General features: G+C 42.7%; 1 protein-coding gene and 1 pseudogene across 1 annotated transcript in view; both read left to right on the forward strand.

The window, feature by feature from the left end:
• The first annotated feature begins 3,473 nt into the window (after positions 1–3,473).
• Positions 3,474–12,737, forward strand: LOC131904725 (large ribosomal subunit protein uL22m-like; annotated as a pseudogene).
• A 419-nt stretch (positions 12,738–13,156) lies between these two features.
• Positions 13,157–13,383, forward strand: part of Armc1 (armadillo repeat containing 1) — a 32,021-nt gene continuing 31,794 nt past the window's right edge. The window contains exon 1 of the mRNA XM_059254044.1: positions 13,157–13,311. The gene's annotated coding sequence lies outside the window, so the exon portion shown is untranslated. The remainder of the gene's footprint in view (positions 13,312–13,383) is intronic.

A 13,383-nucleotide genomic window follows, 5' to 3' on the forward strand; every position in this document is an offset into this window, starting at 1 on the left:
TTCTGGTATTAAGATTTTAGAAATTATTCCAAGGCTGTTTCTGCAACTTGGTGGTAGTAGAATATTTTAAAGTATGTTAGTTTTGTTTATGTTGCTTTTGTTGAACTTTGTGAAGCTGTGTTACTGTGCCTGTGTAAAACACCAATGGTCTAATAAAGAACTAGCCAATAGCAAAGCAGGAGAAAGGATAGGTGGGGCTGGCAGGAGAGAGAATATATAGAGGGAGAAATCTGGAAAGGGGGCACTGGATAAGATCTAGTAGCCAGAGAAGGAAGAGGACTCCAGGGGCCAGCCACCCAGCTACACAGCAAGCCACGGAGTAATTGTAAGATACAGAAGTAAGAGAACAGGAAAAGCCCAGAGGCAAAAGGTAGATGGGATAAGTTAAGTTAAGGAAAGCTGGCTAGAAACTAAGCCAAGCTAAGGCCAGGCATTGGTAATTAAGGTAATTAAGAATAAGCCAGGAGGATCTCTGTGAGTTCGAGGCCAGCCTGGGCTACCAAGTGAGTTCCAGGAAAGGCGCAAAGCTACACAGAGAAACCCTGTCTCGAAAAACAAAACAAAACAAAAACAAAAACAAACAAACAAACAAAAAGAATAAGCCTCCATGTGTGATTTATTTGGGAGCTGGGTGGCAACCCCCCCAAAAAGAGAAAAAGCCTCCAACAGCAACTTGAAATTAAAATTTTTATTGTTTTATTTTTAACTATATTCATTGATTTTATTTTAATTTTTAGATTTACTTACTTACTTATTTATTTAATGTGTATGGATGTTTTGCCTGCATGCATGTCTGTGTATCCTGTTCATGACTGTTGCTTGCAGAGTTCAGAAGATGGCAATGGATCATCTGAAGCTGAGATCCATCTTGGACAAGGAATGACTCAAAAGGAGTTATTGGTGGGTAATGGGTGCTGGGGAAGAGGGAGGCATTTTCTCCACGGGTGTATCTAGTGAAGCTGTGGTATAGGTGGTGGGAATTGAACCTGGGTCCCCTGGAATAGTGCTTCTCAATCACCGAGCCATCTCCCTGACTCCTTTTTTTTTTTTTATGTTTGTTTGTTTCTCTTTTTTGAGACAGGGTTTCTCTGTGTCACCTTGGCTGTTCTGGAGCTCACTTTGTAGACCAGGCTGGCTTCATACTCAGAGATCTGCCTGCCTCTGCCTGGGATTAAAGGTGTGTGCCACCACTGCCTGACACTTTACTTGTTTTTGAGGCAGGATCTTGCTCTATAGCTGAGACCACCCTCAAAATCACTCTTCTGCCTGTTTCCCACATCCTGGGATTATAAATTTGCACTACTATCCCGGTTCTGATCTGTATTTATCAGTGGTTATGCAATGGCCCAAAGCCTGTAGAATTATCATGGTTCACTCAAACATTCCACTGGTTCTTTATTACTTTATTATTGTAATTTTTATTAATTTTTGTGGTTCTCAGATGGGAACCCCCCCCTCCCCTTCATGCTTGCAAGGAAAGCATTCTACCACTGAGCCATGCCCTCTGCTCAGCAGTTCTTGCTGAGAGTTCTTACTCTCTCTTGAGCTTTCTACATAGCCCAGGATGGCTTGGAACTCACAGTCCTTCTGTCTAGCCTTTTGTATTAGGTGGGATTTTCTAAAGGGACAGAACTTATAGAATGAGTCTATACATTAAAAGGAGATTTATAGACTGACTTCCTGGATGTGGTCTGAGTAGTCTAACAAAGGCTATCTCCTGATGGAAAGGCTGAGAATCTACGTTGTTCAGCCCGACTGAGTCCCACTCTGGCCCTGGAGTCCTGAAGGATTCCTGGACAGCTGCTCTCTTCATTCTGAGTTGGGATCCTGAGGCAGTTGGCTTTAACACTGCTTCACCAGTAGGATAGATGCACTTGCTAGTGGGAGTGAGGAAACATGGACAAAAAGAAAAGTGTCTTTCTTCCATATCCTTTTATGTGCGCTGCCACCAGAAGGTTTATACATTTTAAAACATTTTATTAGCATATATTAATTATACACAGTAATGGATTGCACTAAATTTTCATCATGTATATACAGTATTTGACATATTCATCCTTCATCACCCCCTCTTGTTCTCCTCCTACTTCTGCTGATCTCCTTTCTCTTCCTTTTTCTTTTCCTCCCTCCCCTTCCCTCTCTCTCACTCCCCTCCCTCCCTCCTCCCTCTCTCTCACTCCTCCTCCCTGTGAACCACTGAGTTTAACTGGGTTACTTCTATGAGCACATGCAACTTGCAGTGGCTGTGAAAAACATCTTTCCCTCCCCCAGCAATGATTAACTGCCTGTGGATCCTTAGGAAGGAGTGGGGCCCATGAGTCTCTCCCCACTTAGACACTTTTCAAACATTTTGATTTTGGAGGACGGTGAGTTAGTTCAATAGGTAAGGTGCTTGCTGTGAAGCCTAATTGTAGCAGGAATCTTAACAGGTCTTATTAATAAAATCAAACCTGAGGCCAGTTATTGGGGTGAATGCTGGAAGATCAGAGAAGCAGAGCAAGCCACAGCTTCCTCACCTTGCCAGTTCCTCAGCTGATCCTGTTTCCTCAGACTGGAAGCTTCTGAGTCCTCATCCAGAATGAATCTCAGCTGAACTGCTGCTCTAAAGCCTGAAAGCTTAACCAGCTAAAAGCTTCTAGTTCCTGGTCTTCACGCCTTATATACCTGTATGCTTTCTGCAATCACTCCCTGGAATTAAAGGCTCACTTTCTGGGATTAAAGGCATGAGTCATCATGCTTGGCTATATCCTTGAACTCACAGAGATCCAGGTAGATCTCTGCCTCTGGAATGCTAGGATTAAAGGTGTGTGCTACCACTGCCTATCCTCTATGTTTAATATTGTGGCTGTTCTGTTCTCTGACCCCAGATAAGTTTATTGGCATGCACAATATTTCGGGGAAAACACCTAATGATGCGGATTTGATCCCTGGGACCCACATGAGAAAACCAACTTCTGCAAGTTGTCCTCTGACTTCCATACACATTCTGTGACATGCTACATTGAGCGCATGTGTGCATGAATGAACAAATGGGATTAAAATATGGGTTTTTTGTTGTACTGCTGAGATGGGACTCACATATGCTAGGGAAGTGCTTGAGCACTGGGCTGCACCCTAGCACCTGAATTTGCTTTATATATGTATTCTGTAAAAGAGGCGTGCATATGCTAAGGCATGTGTGTGGAGATCAGAAGACAGTTTGCTGGAGTCCGTACTATCCTTCCACCATGTGGTTTCCAGGAACTGAACTCAGGTCACTGATGTCTTGGATGGAAGTGCCCTCACCTTTTTTGTGACACAGGCTGGTTGAACTCCTGATCTTCCTGATTCCATCTCCTGACTTCTGGGACTACAGGTGTGTACTGCCACACATAGCAAAATTGTTCTTAAACATTTTTTTCTTTATCACTGTCTGTATGTGATGCTGAGGGGAGACACACCTGCTGCGGTGTGTGTTGTGTCAGAGAACGATTATGGCATCGGCTCTCTCCCTCCTCCTTTATGTGGTGAGGTGTTTTGGTTAGTTATTATTATGCAATACTGTGTTATTCATTAAGCAGTGCTTTTACCATAAGGCATGACAAAAACCACCATAAGACTTTTTATTAAGAGAAGGGACAGAGGGGAATGTGCTTAAGCCTATGGAAGATTGTGCAGGGAGAGAGAGGAAGTAGTGGGGGAGGAGTCTGTGACCCGCTTTTTATAGACTCCCCCCCCCCCCCCCGCCCCAATATGTGCATATGGGCTTAAGTAGCTATGCCACACATGCGCATAGATTACCTGATCATGCTGCGCACAAATTACATGACCATGCAGGGCACAGATTACATAGGACATGAGGCCCGGGGATGACTAAGCCTCTTGCTTGGCTACTGGACAGCACTTGTGCAGTCATGTAGCTGGGGGAGTGCCAGGAATTGCAATGGTTTTGAATGAGAAATCTCCACCATAGCTTCATATAATTGAACATTTGGTCCTGGGTCGGTGGCACTACTGGGGAATGTTGTGGAACTTTTAGGGCACAGAGATTTATTGGAGGAAATATATCACTGGAGAAAGGCTTTTGATGTTCTATAGCTACCCTTCCACCTCCCCACCCCCACTCCCTAGCCATCTTCTATGTGTCCTGGTTTGTTTGGTGTTTTTTGTCAACTTGACACAAGCTCCAGTCATTTGGGAAGAAGGATTCTCAATGAAGAAAATGCTTCCATCAGATTGGCCTATAGGCAAGTCTCTTTGGCATTTTCTTGATTAATGATTGATGTGGGAGGGCCCAGCCCAGTATGGGCGGTGCCTTCTCTTCACAGTTGATCCTGGGTCATATAAGAAAGAAGGTTGTATAAGTAAAGCAGTCCACCATGGCCTCTGCTTCAGTTCCTGTTTCCTGTGATGATGGACTGTGGTATGGAACTGTAAGCTGAAATAAACCTTTTCCTCCTCAAGCTGCTTTTGCTCATTTTGTTTGTTTGTTTGGTTTTGGTTTTTCAAGACAGAGTTTCTCTGTGTAGCTCTCGCTATCCTGAAACTAGCTAGCTCTGTAGACCAGGCTGGCTTTGAACTCAGAGATCCTCCTGCTTCTGCTTCCTGAGTGCTTGGATTGAGTTGTGTGCTACCATACTGCCCAGTGTCATTTTTTTTTTTAAGCACAGCAAAAGAATATCTAAGACAGAATTTGGTACCGGGCATGGAGTATTACTAAGACAAGCCTGAGCACGTGATTTTGGGAGGAATGTGGAAGGACTGTGGAACTTTGGACTAGAAAAGCCATTGAGTGCTCAGAGCTTAAAGAGCTGCTGTTGTGTAAATTTTCAAGATAATGTTGAAAGGAATCTAGATGATGGAGACTTGGTTTGTAAAGCTTAAGAGAGAAGCAGTACCACTAAGAGGACCATTTATGTGATGTTTTGAATTAAGATTTTGTGGTTCTGGTCACTGGGAAATAAAAAAATCACTGTGATTAACAAGAGACCAAAACCACAAAAGTGAAACTTTGCTTTCATAGGACAATTGATACTGGTCAGGTGGTGATACTGGTCAGGTGGGGCTGAAGAATCAGCTGTGAATTAAAAAGAGATCAGCACCAGACATGGCTGTGAGAGCTGGGTGCATTGTGGGTACCTAACCTGAGGATCCGGACAACACAGACACTGGTAGTTTTACCCCAATCATGTATCCACACAAGTTCTTCTCTTAACATTTCTTGTCGATAGCAGAAGAATATTGTTTACCCACCACACCTGTCTGGAGAACCTCAGAGACCAGCAGAAATTTACCATTGTCAGAGACAAGTAAAACACATCAAGGACAAGGTGTGGTATCTGGCAAAATTGATATGATGCATGTCCATCTATCAGGCTTTGGCTCAATTGGAGCTCACTGATAAGAAGGAGGATCAAATAATTAAAGAGGTTCTTTAGAAGCATAAGACATGACAGTGAGATATAATAATGTGGAATTCAGATTCAACTTACATGTAGCTGAGTCTCCCTCAGCCAGGGCCTGAAGCACCTCTGTTACCATGGTTGAGGTTGCCTTAGCATCATGGAGAAGGTCTATTGTCACTATTTTGTGAAGCTGGTAGAAAGACCCCCACCCCCAAAGCAAGTACCCAAGACAGCAGTTGACCACACCAAGGAGTATATTCAGCAGCTCTGCACCCAGACCATCATCCATCCACACTCCGATGGTCCTTCTGTGTGTGTGTGTGTGTGTGTGTGTGTGTGTGTGAGAGAGAGAGAGAGAGAGAGAGAGAGAGAGAGAGAGAGAGAGAGAACAGAGACAGGGAGATAGACAGCATCATTGTGGCAAAAACTTCCTGAGGGCAAGCACACAGAAGTTGTGGTACAGAGGGGATCAAAGTTGAATCTCATGCTGGCAGGAAACTTGGTAATATGTAAGAGTCACCCAAGTGACTCTTGTCTGTTGTGTGTTTTTGCTCTTAGCTTTTTTACTTTTTTGACTCTTCGGGGGCCCACCACCCAGCTCCCAAATAAATCACACATGGTGGCTTATTCTTAATTATAAATGCTCGGCTTTAGCTTGGCTTGTTGCTGTCCAGCTTTTCTTAACGTTTATTACCCCGTCTACGTTTTGCCTCTGGGCTTTTACATTTCTCTATTTCTGTATACCTTTTCTTTCCTTCTGACTCTGTGTCTGGCTGTGTGGCTGGCCCCGAAGTCCTCCTCTCCTTGTTCTTTTGCTCTTTCTTCTTTCTTCCTCCCAGGTTTCTCCTTCTATATATTCTCTCTCCTGCCATCCCTGCCTAACCTTTCTCCTGCCTTGCTATTGGCTGGTCAGCTTTTTATTAGACCATCAGGTGTTTTAGACAGGCACAGTAACACAGCTTCACAGAATTAAACAAATGCAACATAAACAAAAGTAACACACCTTAAAATTATATTTCACAACACTTGAAGTTGTCATGGAGAGAGGATGAGGCTTGTCACTGTGTAACAGGCCTGGCATCCCTGGAGAGAGTTTAGGAGAGGCCATTAGTGAAGGTGCAGCCTCAGTTGCAGTAAAAGCCTCTGTTGAAAGGGTAATGGAGAAGAGTTGAACTGTGGCACTATGAGGCAGGGTCAGAGTCCCTGAAGAGAGCCCAGGAGAAGCTACTGGAAAATGTGCATCCCAGTTGCAATAGAGATCCAGAAGTCAGCATAATGAGATGACTACCTAGGAGAGCAGCAGCTGTAGCGTAGAGCTGGCCTGGACCTATGAGATAATCTGTGTGGACTGTGTGTGTGTAGCAGACCTGGAGAAGTGGAACTGCCTCAGCCCTGTGGAGCCCAGAGGGATTCTCAGCGGGTTCCAGAAGCCTGACTGAGTTTACATTGTTGAACTTTGGTTCTGCTTAGTTTTGATTTGACTGTCCCCTTGTCATTCTCTCTTGGAATATGGTAAGGGAACAGGGAAAGGTAGCTGCCTGGTCCCTGGGGCTCGGATGGCTGGGGCCTAGGGGCTAGAGACCTGGTCTGCTGGTCCGGAGATGGGGCCTTACTTGTTCCCAGTCGGTGTAGGCTTATAACTCAGGTGATCTGGTTCGGAGGCTGGATGGCTCCCCTTGCGTTCTTGGGTCGCGTTTTGCTCGCTCGCCAACTCCTCAGCTGATCTTGTTCCCTCAGACTGCAGGCTGCAGGCTTCTGAAACCTCTCCTGAATGGATCTCAGCTAACAGGTAGGGCAATCTCACCAGTGCCTCCAAGTTGTTGGGCTTCGCAGGATTGCAGCTGGGCCTCGCAGGATTGCAGCTGGGCCCTGGGTCGGCCTCGGGCAGAATGTTTGGGTCTGTTCTCTCTCTTGAAATATGGAAGTATTTAACTTATTTTGATTTTACAGAAACCCATAGTTGTGAAACTTGGATTTTTCAGAGAAACCATTTGGAGTTTTAGAGACTTTGGATTTTTAGAGAGATTTTGAACATTTCAAAGAGAGTCTGTGATTTTTAAAGTGAAAATTTAAAGACTATTATGTATCAATATCACAATGTAAAACACTACAACTTTTAAAAGGGGTTTATTGTCCTGGTTGGGTGTTTTTTTTGTTTTTGTTTTTGTCAACTTGACATAAGCTAGAGTCACTTGGGAAGAAGGGCTCTCAATTGAGAAAAATGCCTCCATAAAATTGACCAGTAGCAAGTCTGTTAGGCATTTTCTTCATTAATGATTGATGTAGGAGGGCCTACCCCACCATGGGTGGTGCTTCATCGGGGGAGGTGGTCCTGGGGTGTGTCAGAAAGTAGGTGAAGCAAGCCAGTAAGCCATGATGAGCAAGCCAGTAAGCAGTGTTCCTCCATGGCCTCTGATTCAGTTCCTGTCTTGAGGTTCTTGCCTTTAGTTCCTTTGGTGGTGAACTGTGGTGAAGAATTGTAAGCTGAAATAAACATTTTCCTCCCCAAATCACTTTTTGTCCTGGTGTTTTATCGCAGCAACAGAAACCCTAACTAAAACACTGAGTAGACAGAATCTGCTCTCTCTGCCTCCTGACTGCCAGGTGGGTTGGTGGCTCTTGCTGCCATGTCTAACCTAACTTGATTGACTGTGCCCCTCTGTGACTTAACTAAAATACACCCTATTCTCCTCCAGGTTTCTTCTTGTCATGGAATTTTATCACAGCAACAGAAAAGTAACTAATACACATTCCAGGGATCAAGTTCAGCACAGGCTTGCATTATCAGTGGGCAAGTGCCTTTGTCTGCTGAGCCATCTTGCTGGTCCACTTGTTGGTTCTTTTGAGACATAGTCTTATTTAGCCCAGGCTGGCCTAAAACTCACTAATAGTCAAGGATGTCTCCCAATATTTTTGTCTCTGGCCCAGCAAAAATATTTGTCTTTGTAGTTATTTTTTCGAGACAAGGTTTCTCTGTGTAGCCCTGGCTGTCCTGAAAGTTGCTCTGTAGACCAGGCTGCCAAAAACTTAGAAATCCACTTGCCTCTCCCTCCCAAATGCAAAAGGTTTTTTTGTTCTGTTTTGCTTCCCATTTTGTTACCCTATCCTTGCACTGCATATCTAGGTTGTATGTTGTAGTCCTTAAGGGCCAGGTGTGGTGGAACATGCCTATAATCTCAGCACTTGGGAGGCTGTGGCAGGAGGATCGCAAGTTTGAAGCCAGCCCGAGCCACCTCAATGTTATTTGATAAAAATAAAGATTTTCATCTTTATGATCTGAGTTTTAATTCACCTGGAATTTTTTTTGGAAAAGGATGTATATATTCAAATTTATTTTCATCTAGATGGCCAGTTTGGAGCTTCTATTTAGCCTTTTTTTCATAATTTAACAATCTATAATTTATATGCTTTTAAATATATGTATTTGATAATATGTAGAATGTATGATTAGAAATTTATGAATAAATATATATTTCAGAGCTATGTGCTCATTTTTTCCCTTTTGTGGAGACAGGGTCTACTGTACCCCATGTTGACCTCTAACCTACCACATAGCCAAGGATAGCCTTGAACTTCTGATCCTCTTGACTCAACTTATCAAGTGCTAGGAAACTCAAAAGTTGTTTGACATGTTGAGAAATAAATCAGGGAAGCTACCCAAGGCATAACTGCTTCAAAAGGCAAGCAAATAAACAAAAAATCACTTTGAAATAAATCTAAGGAAGCAAAAAACCAAACCTATAGATTGAAAAAAATTAACTTTAAAATACTCAAAAAAGAAATTGAAGAAGACACTAGAAGACAGAAAGACCCATCCATCACCATGCTTATGGATTGGAAAAATTAACATTGTGAAATGGCTATTTTACAAAAAGCAACCTACAAATTCAATGTAATAACCCCCATCAAAATTGCAAAGCAGGCCAGTAGAGAAGGCTCAGTGGGGAAAACGTGCTTGCCGTGAAGACTATATACTTGACTTGATGCCTGCAACTTATATCAAGGTGGAAGGCTGGAACTGACTCTACAAAATTGTCCTCTGACCTCCACATGTATACCATGACATGCCCATGCCACATACCACACACACACACACACACACACACACACACACACACACACACAAAGCTATTTGTCACAGAAATAGAAAAATAATTTATAATTTATTTGGAAGCACAAAAGATTCCATAGAACCAAAGCAATCCTGAGCAAAACGAATATCAGAGGTAACATCAGACCTGATTCTGTGTTATAGTACAGAACCACATAACAGAAACAGCTTAGAACTGGCAAAAACAAAAACAAAATAGACATCCAGATTAATTGAGAATAGCTGATCCAGATATAAACACACACAGCTATAGCCACCTGATTTTGATACCAAAAATATACATTGGAGGAAATTCAGCCTGCTTAACCAGTAGCGCTAGAAAAATTGAATATCCACATATAGAAGCATGAAGCTAGATACTTGTCTCTCACACTGCTAAGAAATCAACTCCAAACAGATCAAAGACTTTAATGTGAGATCTGTGACTTTGAGACTGTTAGAAGAAAAGGAAAAGACTTCAAGACATAAGCACAGGCAAGAACTTTCTGAATAGGATCACAGTTGCTCAGGAAATAAGTCCAATCATAGACAAATGGGACCTCATGAAACTGAAAGCCTCCTATAATGAAAAGGAAATGCTTAATAGAGTAAAAAGACAGCCTACGAAATGGGAGAACATCTTTGCCAGCTATACATCTGACAGAGGAATAATATCCAGACTATAAAAAGAACCAAAACTGAAAAAGAATAACCCACAATTACCAAATGGGCTAATGGAAATGAGCAGTCTACAAAATAAAATACAGGTAACCTGAGCAACAACATGTGAGAAATGCAAATCAAAACACATTTGAGATTCCACTGTACTCCAGACAGGATGTTAGAAAACTAACCTTGGTAAGCATCTGGATGAAAGCGAACCTTCTCTGCTGCCGTTGGCAATATAAACTAGTCTGGCATCTGTGGAACTCTGTATGGAAGTTTCCCAATAAACTATAAATCAATCTACGCCACTCCTGTGTATTTATCTGAAGGACACCAAGACAACATATGAGACATTTGCACATTAATATTTACTACAGCACTATCCATAATTGCTAAATAATGGAACCAAGCCAGCTGGATAAAAGAAATGTGGCATGTAAACACAATGGAGTCTTTTCAGCCACAAAGATTGAAGTTATATTTTTCTTTGTAGGAAAATACACATAACTGGAAACAATCATATTAAATGAATTAAGCCAGTCTCAGAAAGATGAATATATTTTCTCTTGTTTGTGGTTCCTAGGTCTTACATAATCTCATAAAATCATGAATGATACACGTCATGAAAGTGGAGGTGCAGCTGTCTTGGGGACAAAGGGGGACAGTGGGAAGGGTAATTAAAATGAAGGTAGAAATGGGCGGGAGGGCATTATTCCCAACATATAAAATATACCTGTAGAAAATGAAAAACAAGTAAGATCAGAAATTTCAAAAATGAAAAAGCATCGTCTGATCTGAAAACACTAGAAGCCACTCTTAGCTCTTTGAAGGGCTGATTTTCCTTCTCTTTGACCCATAGCTAAGACTGTCTCTGGCACAATGTGTGTATTCAAAAGACGATTGTTAAATAAAACTGACAGGGTCTGAATAGTCTCTTAAGCAACACAGCGATTGAGAAACTCTACATTCCAGTCTGTCCTGTGGCAAGATATCTAAGACTCAAGCAATGACTCATAATGGTAGGTAGCACAACTTCATAGGTGTCAAGTTCAGACACTTTTAAATCAGGAATGAGAATTCATAAAAACTTAAAGACTTTCCTGAGGCTTGTAATCAGTCCACTGGAGTTTAGGAAGCGCCAATTATTTTTTAAGGCATCCTTTGCTTTTTAGTTCTGGCCATCTTTCCTTAGTAATGGCAGTTTGCAGAAAGTCTAGCCTCCCCAGAGCTTTAATGGCAGAAATATGAATACATTCAATTTCAGATGGTGAACTTCCAATAGATAAAGACTTTGTGAAACATATTTTCCCAACAGTGTGAAAACCCTGTCATTAATTACTAGTCAGAGAATAAGATATATCTTTTCCTAATAGGCAAATTAACCTTAGCAAAAATAGTAAATTTATATTTCTGGATAACTGAATCTTTTATTAGAATATTAGACATTTTTTTTAATTTACTTAACCAGACAGGTTATGTTTAACTGGCTATGCCCTTTGGACTTAGTATATTTACTTTTTTTTCCTTTCCTTCTTTTCTTCTCCGTTTTCTACACCCACAGTTTTAGTTCAGGCGCAATGTTCTCTTACTACCATTCCCCCTGGTGGCACGGCAGACTTGTTTTTGCCCTAGGCCAGATAGTATAGTATTAGAGACCTGTCATCGTTTTCTACTGAGCATTACTTTGCTCCTGTTCTCATTTTACGTTTATTATAGTACGATATATCGCCAGGAACAAGGGAACACAAAGAAACTCGACTACACGGGTTCTTTTGTTGTTTTGTTTTTATTATTTATTTATTTATTTATTTATTTTTTTTTTTTTGGTTTTTCGAGACAGGGTTTCTCTGTGTAGCTTTGCGCCTTTCCTGGAACTCACTTGGTAGCCCAGGCTGGCCTCGAACTCACAGAGATCCGCCTGGCTCTGCCTCCCGAGTGCTGGGATTAAAGGCGTGCGCCACCACCGCCCGGCCTTGTTGTTTTGTTTTTAAAGTCAAGGTCTCTGTGAAGCTCTAGTTAGCCTAAACTGGCCTTGAACTTTTGGAATGATCCCTCTTCAGCCTTAGCCTACTTAGTGCTCAGATCACAGGCCTGCGCCACCTTGGCCGTCTGGTTTATAAATTCACTAACAAACTATTGGAGATAAGAGCTTAGAGTACAGTCTGGTACTCTTCCACACTCTTTCCAAATTAAAGCCCCTTCAAATTCCTTGTAACAAAAAAACAACAACCAACCCCTGTAACTTTAATATATTAACTACACGTCAGAATCAGACAGTACAAAAGAAAATCCACAATGAGTGTGATGGATGCATTATTTTCAGATTGGCCTGCGGGATTTGGATTACAATTCGGGAAATACTTTGGAGTCTAAAACACATATCTAAATCAACCTCTATGGACTACTATCGATAAAACAAGTATGTCTTTACTTTGATAAATAGAAAGCAGTATTCAAAACTTCACGACAAACTTGAAAAACTGACAGAAATCATTTACAAGAAAGAAGACAAACTCGTTCCGACGTCAAGTCACCTCAGCCAACCCTTGCTCTTGGCGCCCTTTGCTTTGCTAGAAAGCGGCACTAACAAGAAATGAACGAAATCCAGGGACGCCAGAGTGCGACGTTTATAGTTAAAAACTACAAGGAAACGTCTGAAGATTCTGAGTAAAGACTTACAGACGCGGATGAAGGATTACGAGATTGTTTTATTAGACCTGGAAGACTTGCAGTAGATGGAATATTCGGTTTGAATTTCTGAACACAGAAGCAGAAACCCTGCCGCGGGAACTCTGGGAATTGTAGTCGCGAAGCAGTAATGGACTCAAATTTATGTAGTACTCGCTGGACGGCGAGCCCTTGGGTCCAATTCAGTGTTCTGAGTTCTCATTGGTCCGGGCTAGTTCACCAATGAGAGAGTTAGTTTGAAAATATCCCTTCGCTGATTGGGTGGCCTCCCTCACGTTGGACTCATTCTCAGCCAATGGGACGATAAAGCCAGCAGAGGTGACAGGGTCACCGCGGATCCTGCAGAACCTCCTCCGCCGGCGACTCAACCCTGTGGTGCTTTGAGTCAGGCCGCGGCTCGGGCTCACCGCGCCGCCGGTCGTGTGCCGTCGTGGGTGCGGCTCTGATGCTGCGGCTGGCTCCGGACGCCCGGAGCTCTGGAGGGTACGTGAGCCGGGGGCAAGCTGGGGCGGGGAGGCGGCCGCCGTACCGCGGGCCCGCCGCTGCGCTCGCCTC

The sequence above is a fragment of the Peromyscus eremicus genome, chromosome 2 (assembly GCF_949786415.1).
Source record: "Peromyscus eremicus chromosome 2, PerEre_H2_v1, whole genome shotgun sequence".
In the NCBI taxonomy this organism is placed as follows: Eukaryota; Metazoa; Chordata; class Mammalia; order Rodentia; family Cricetidae; genus Peromyscus; species Peromyscus eremicus.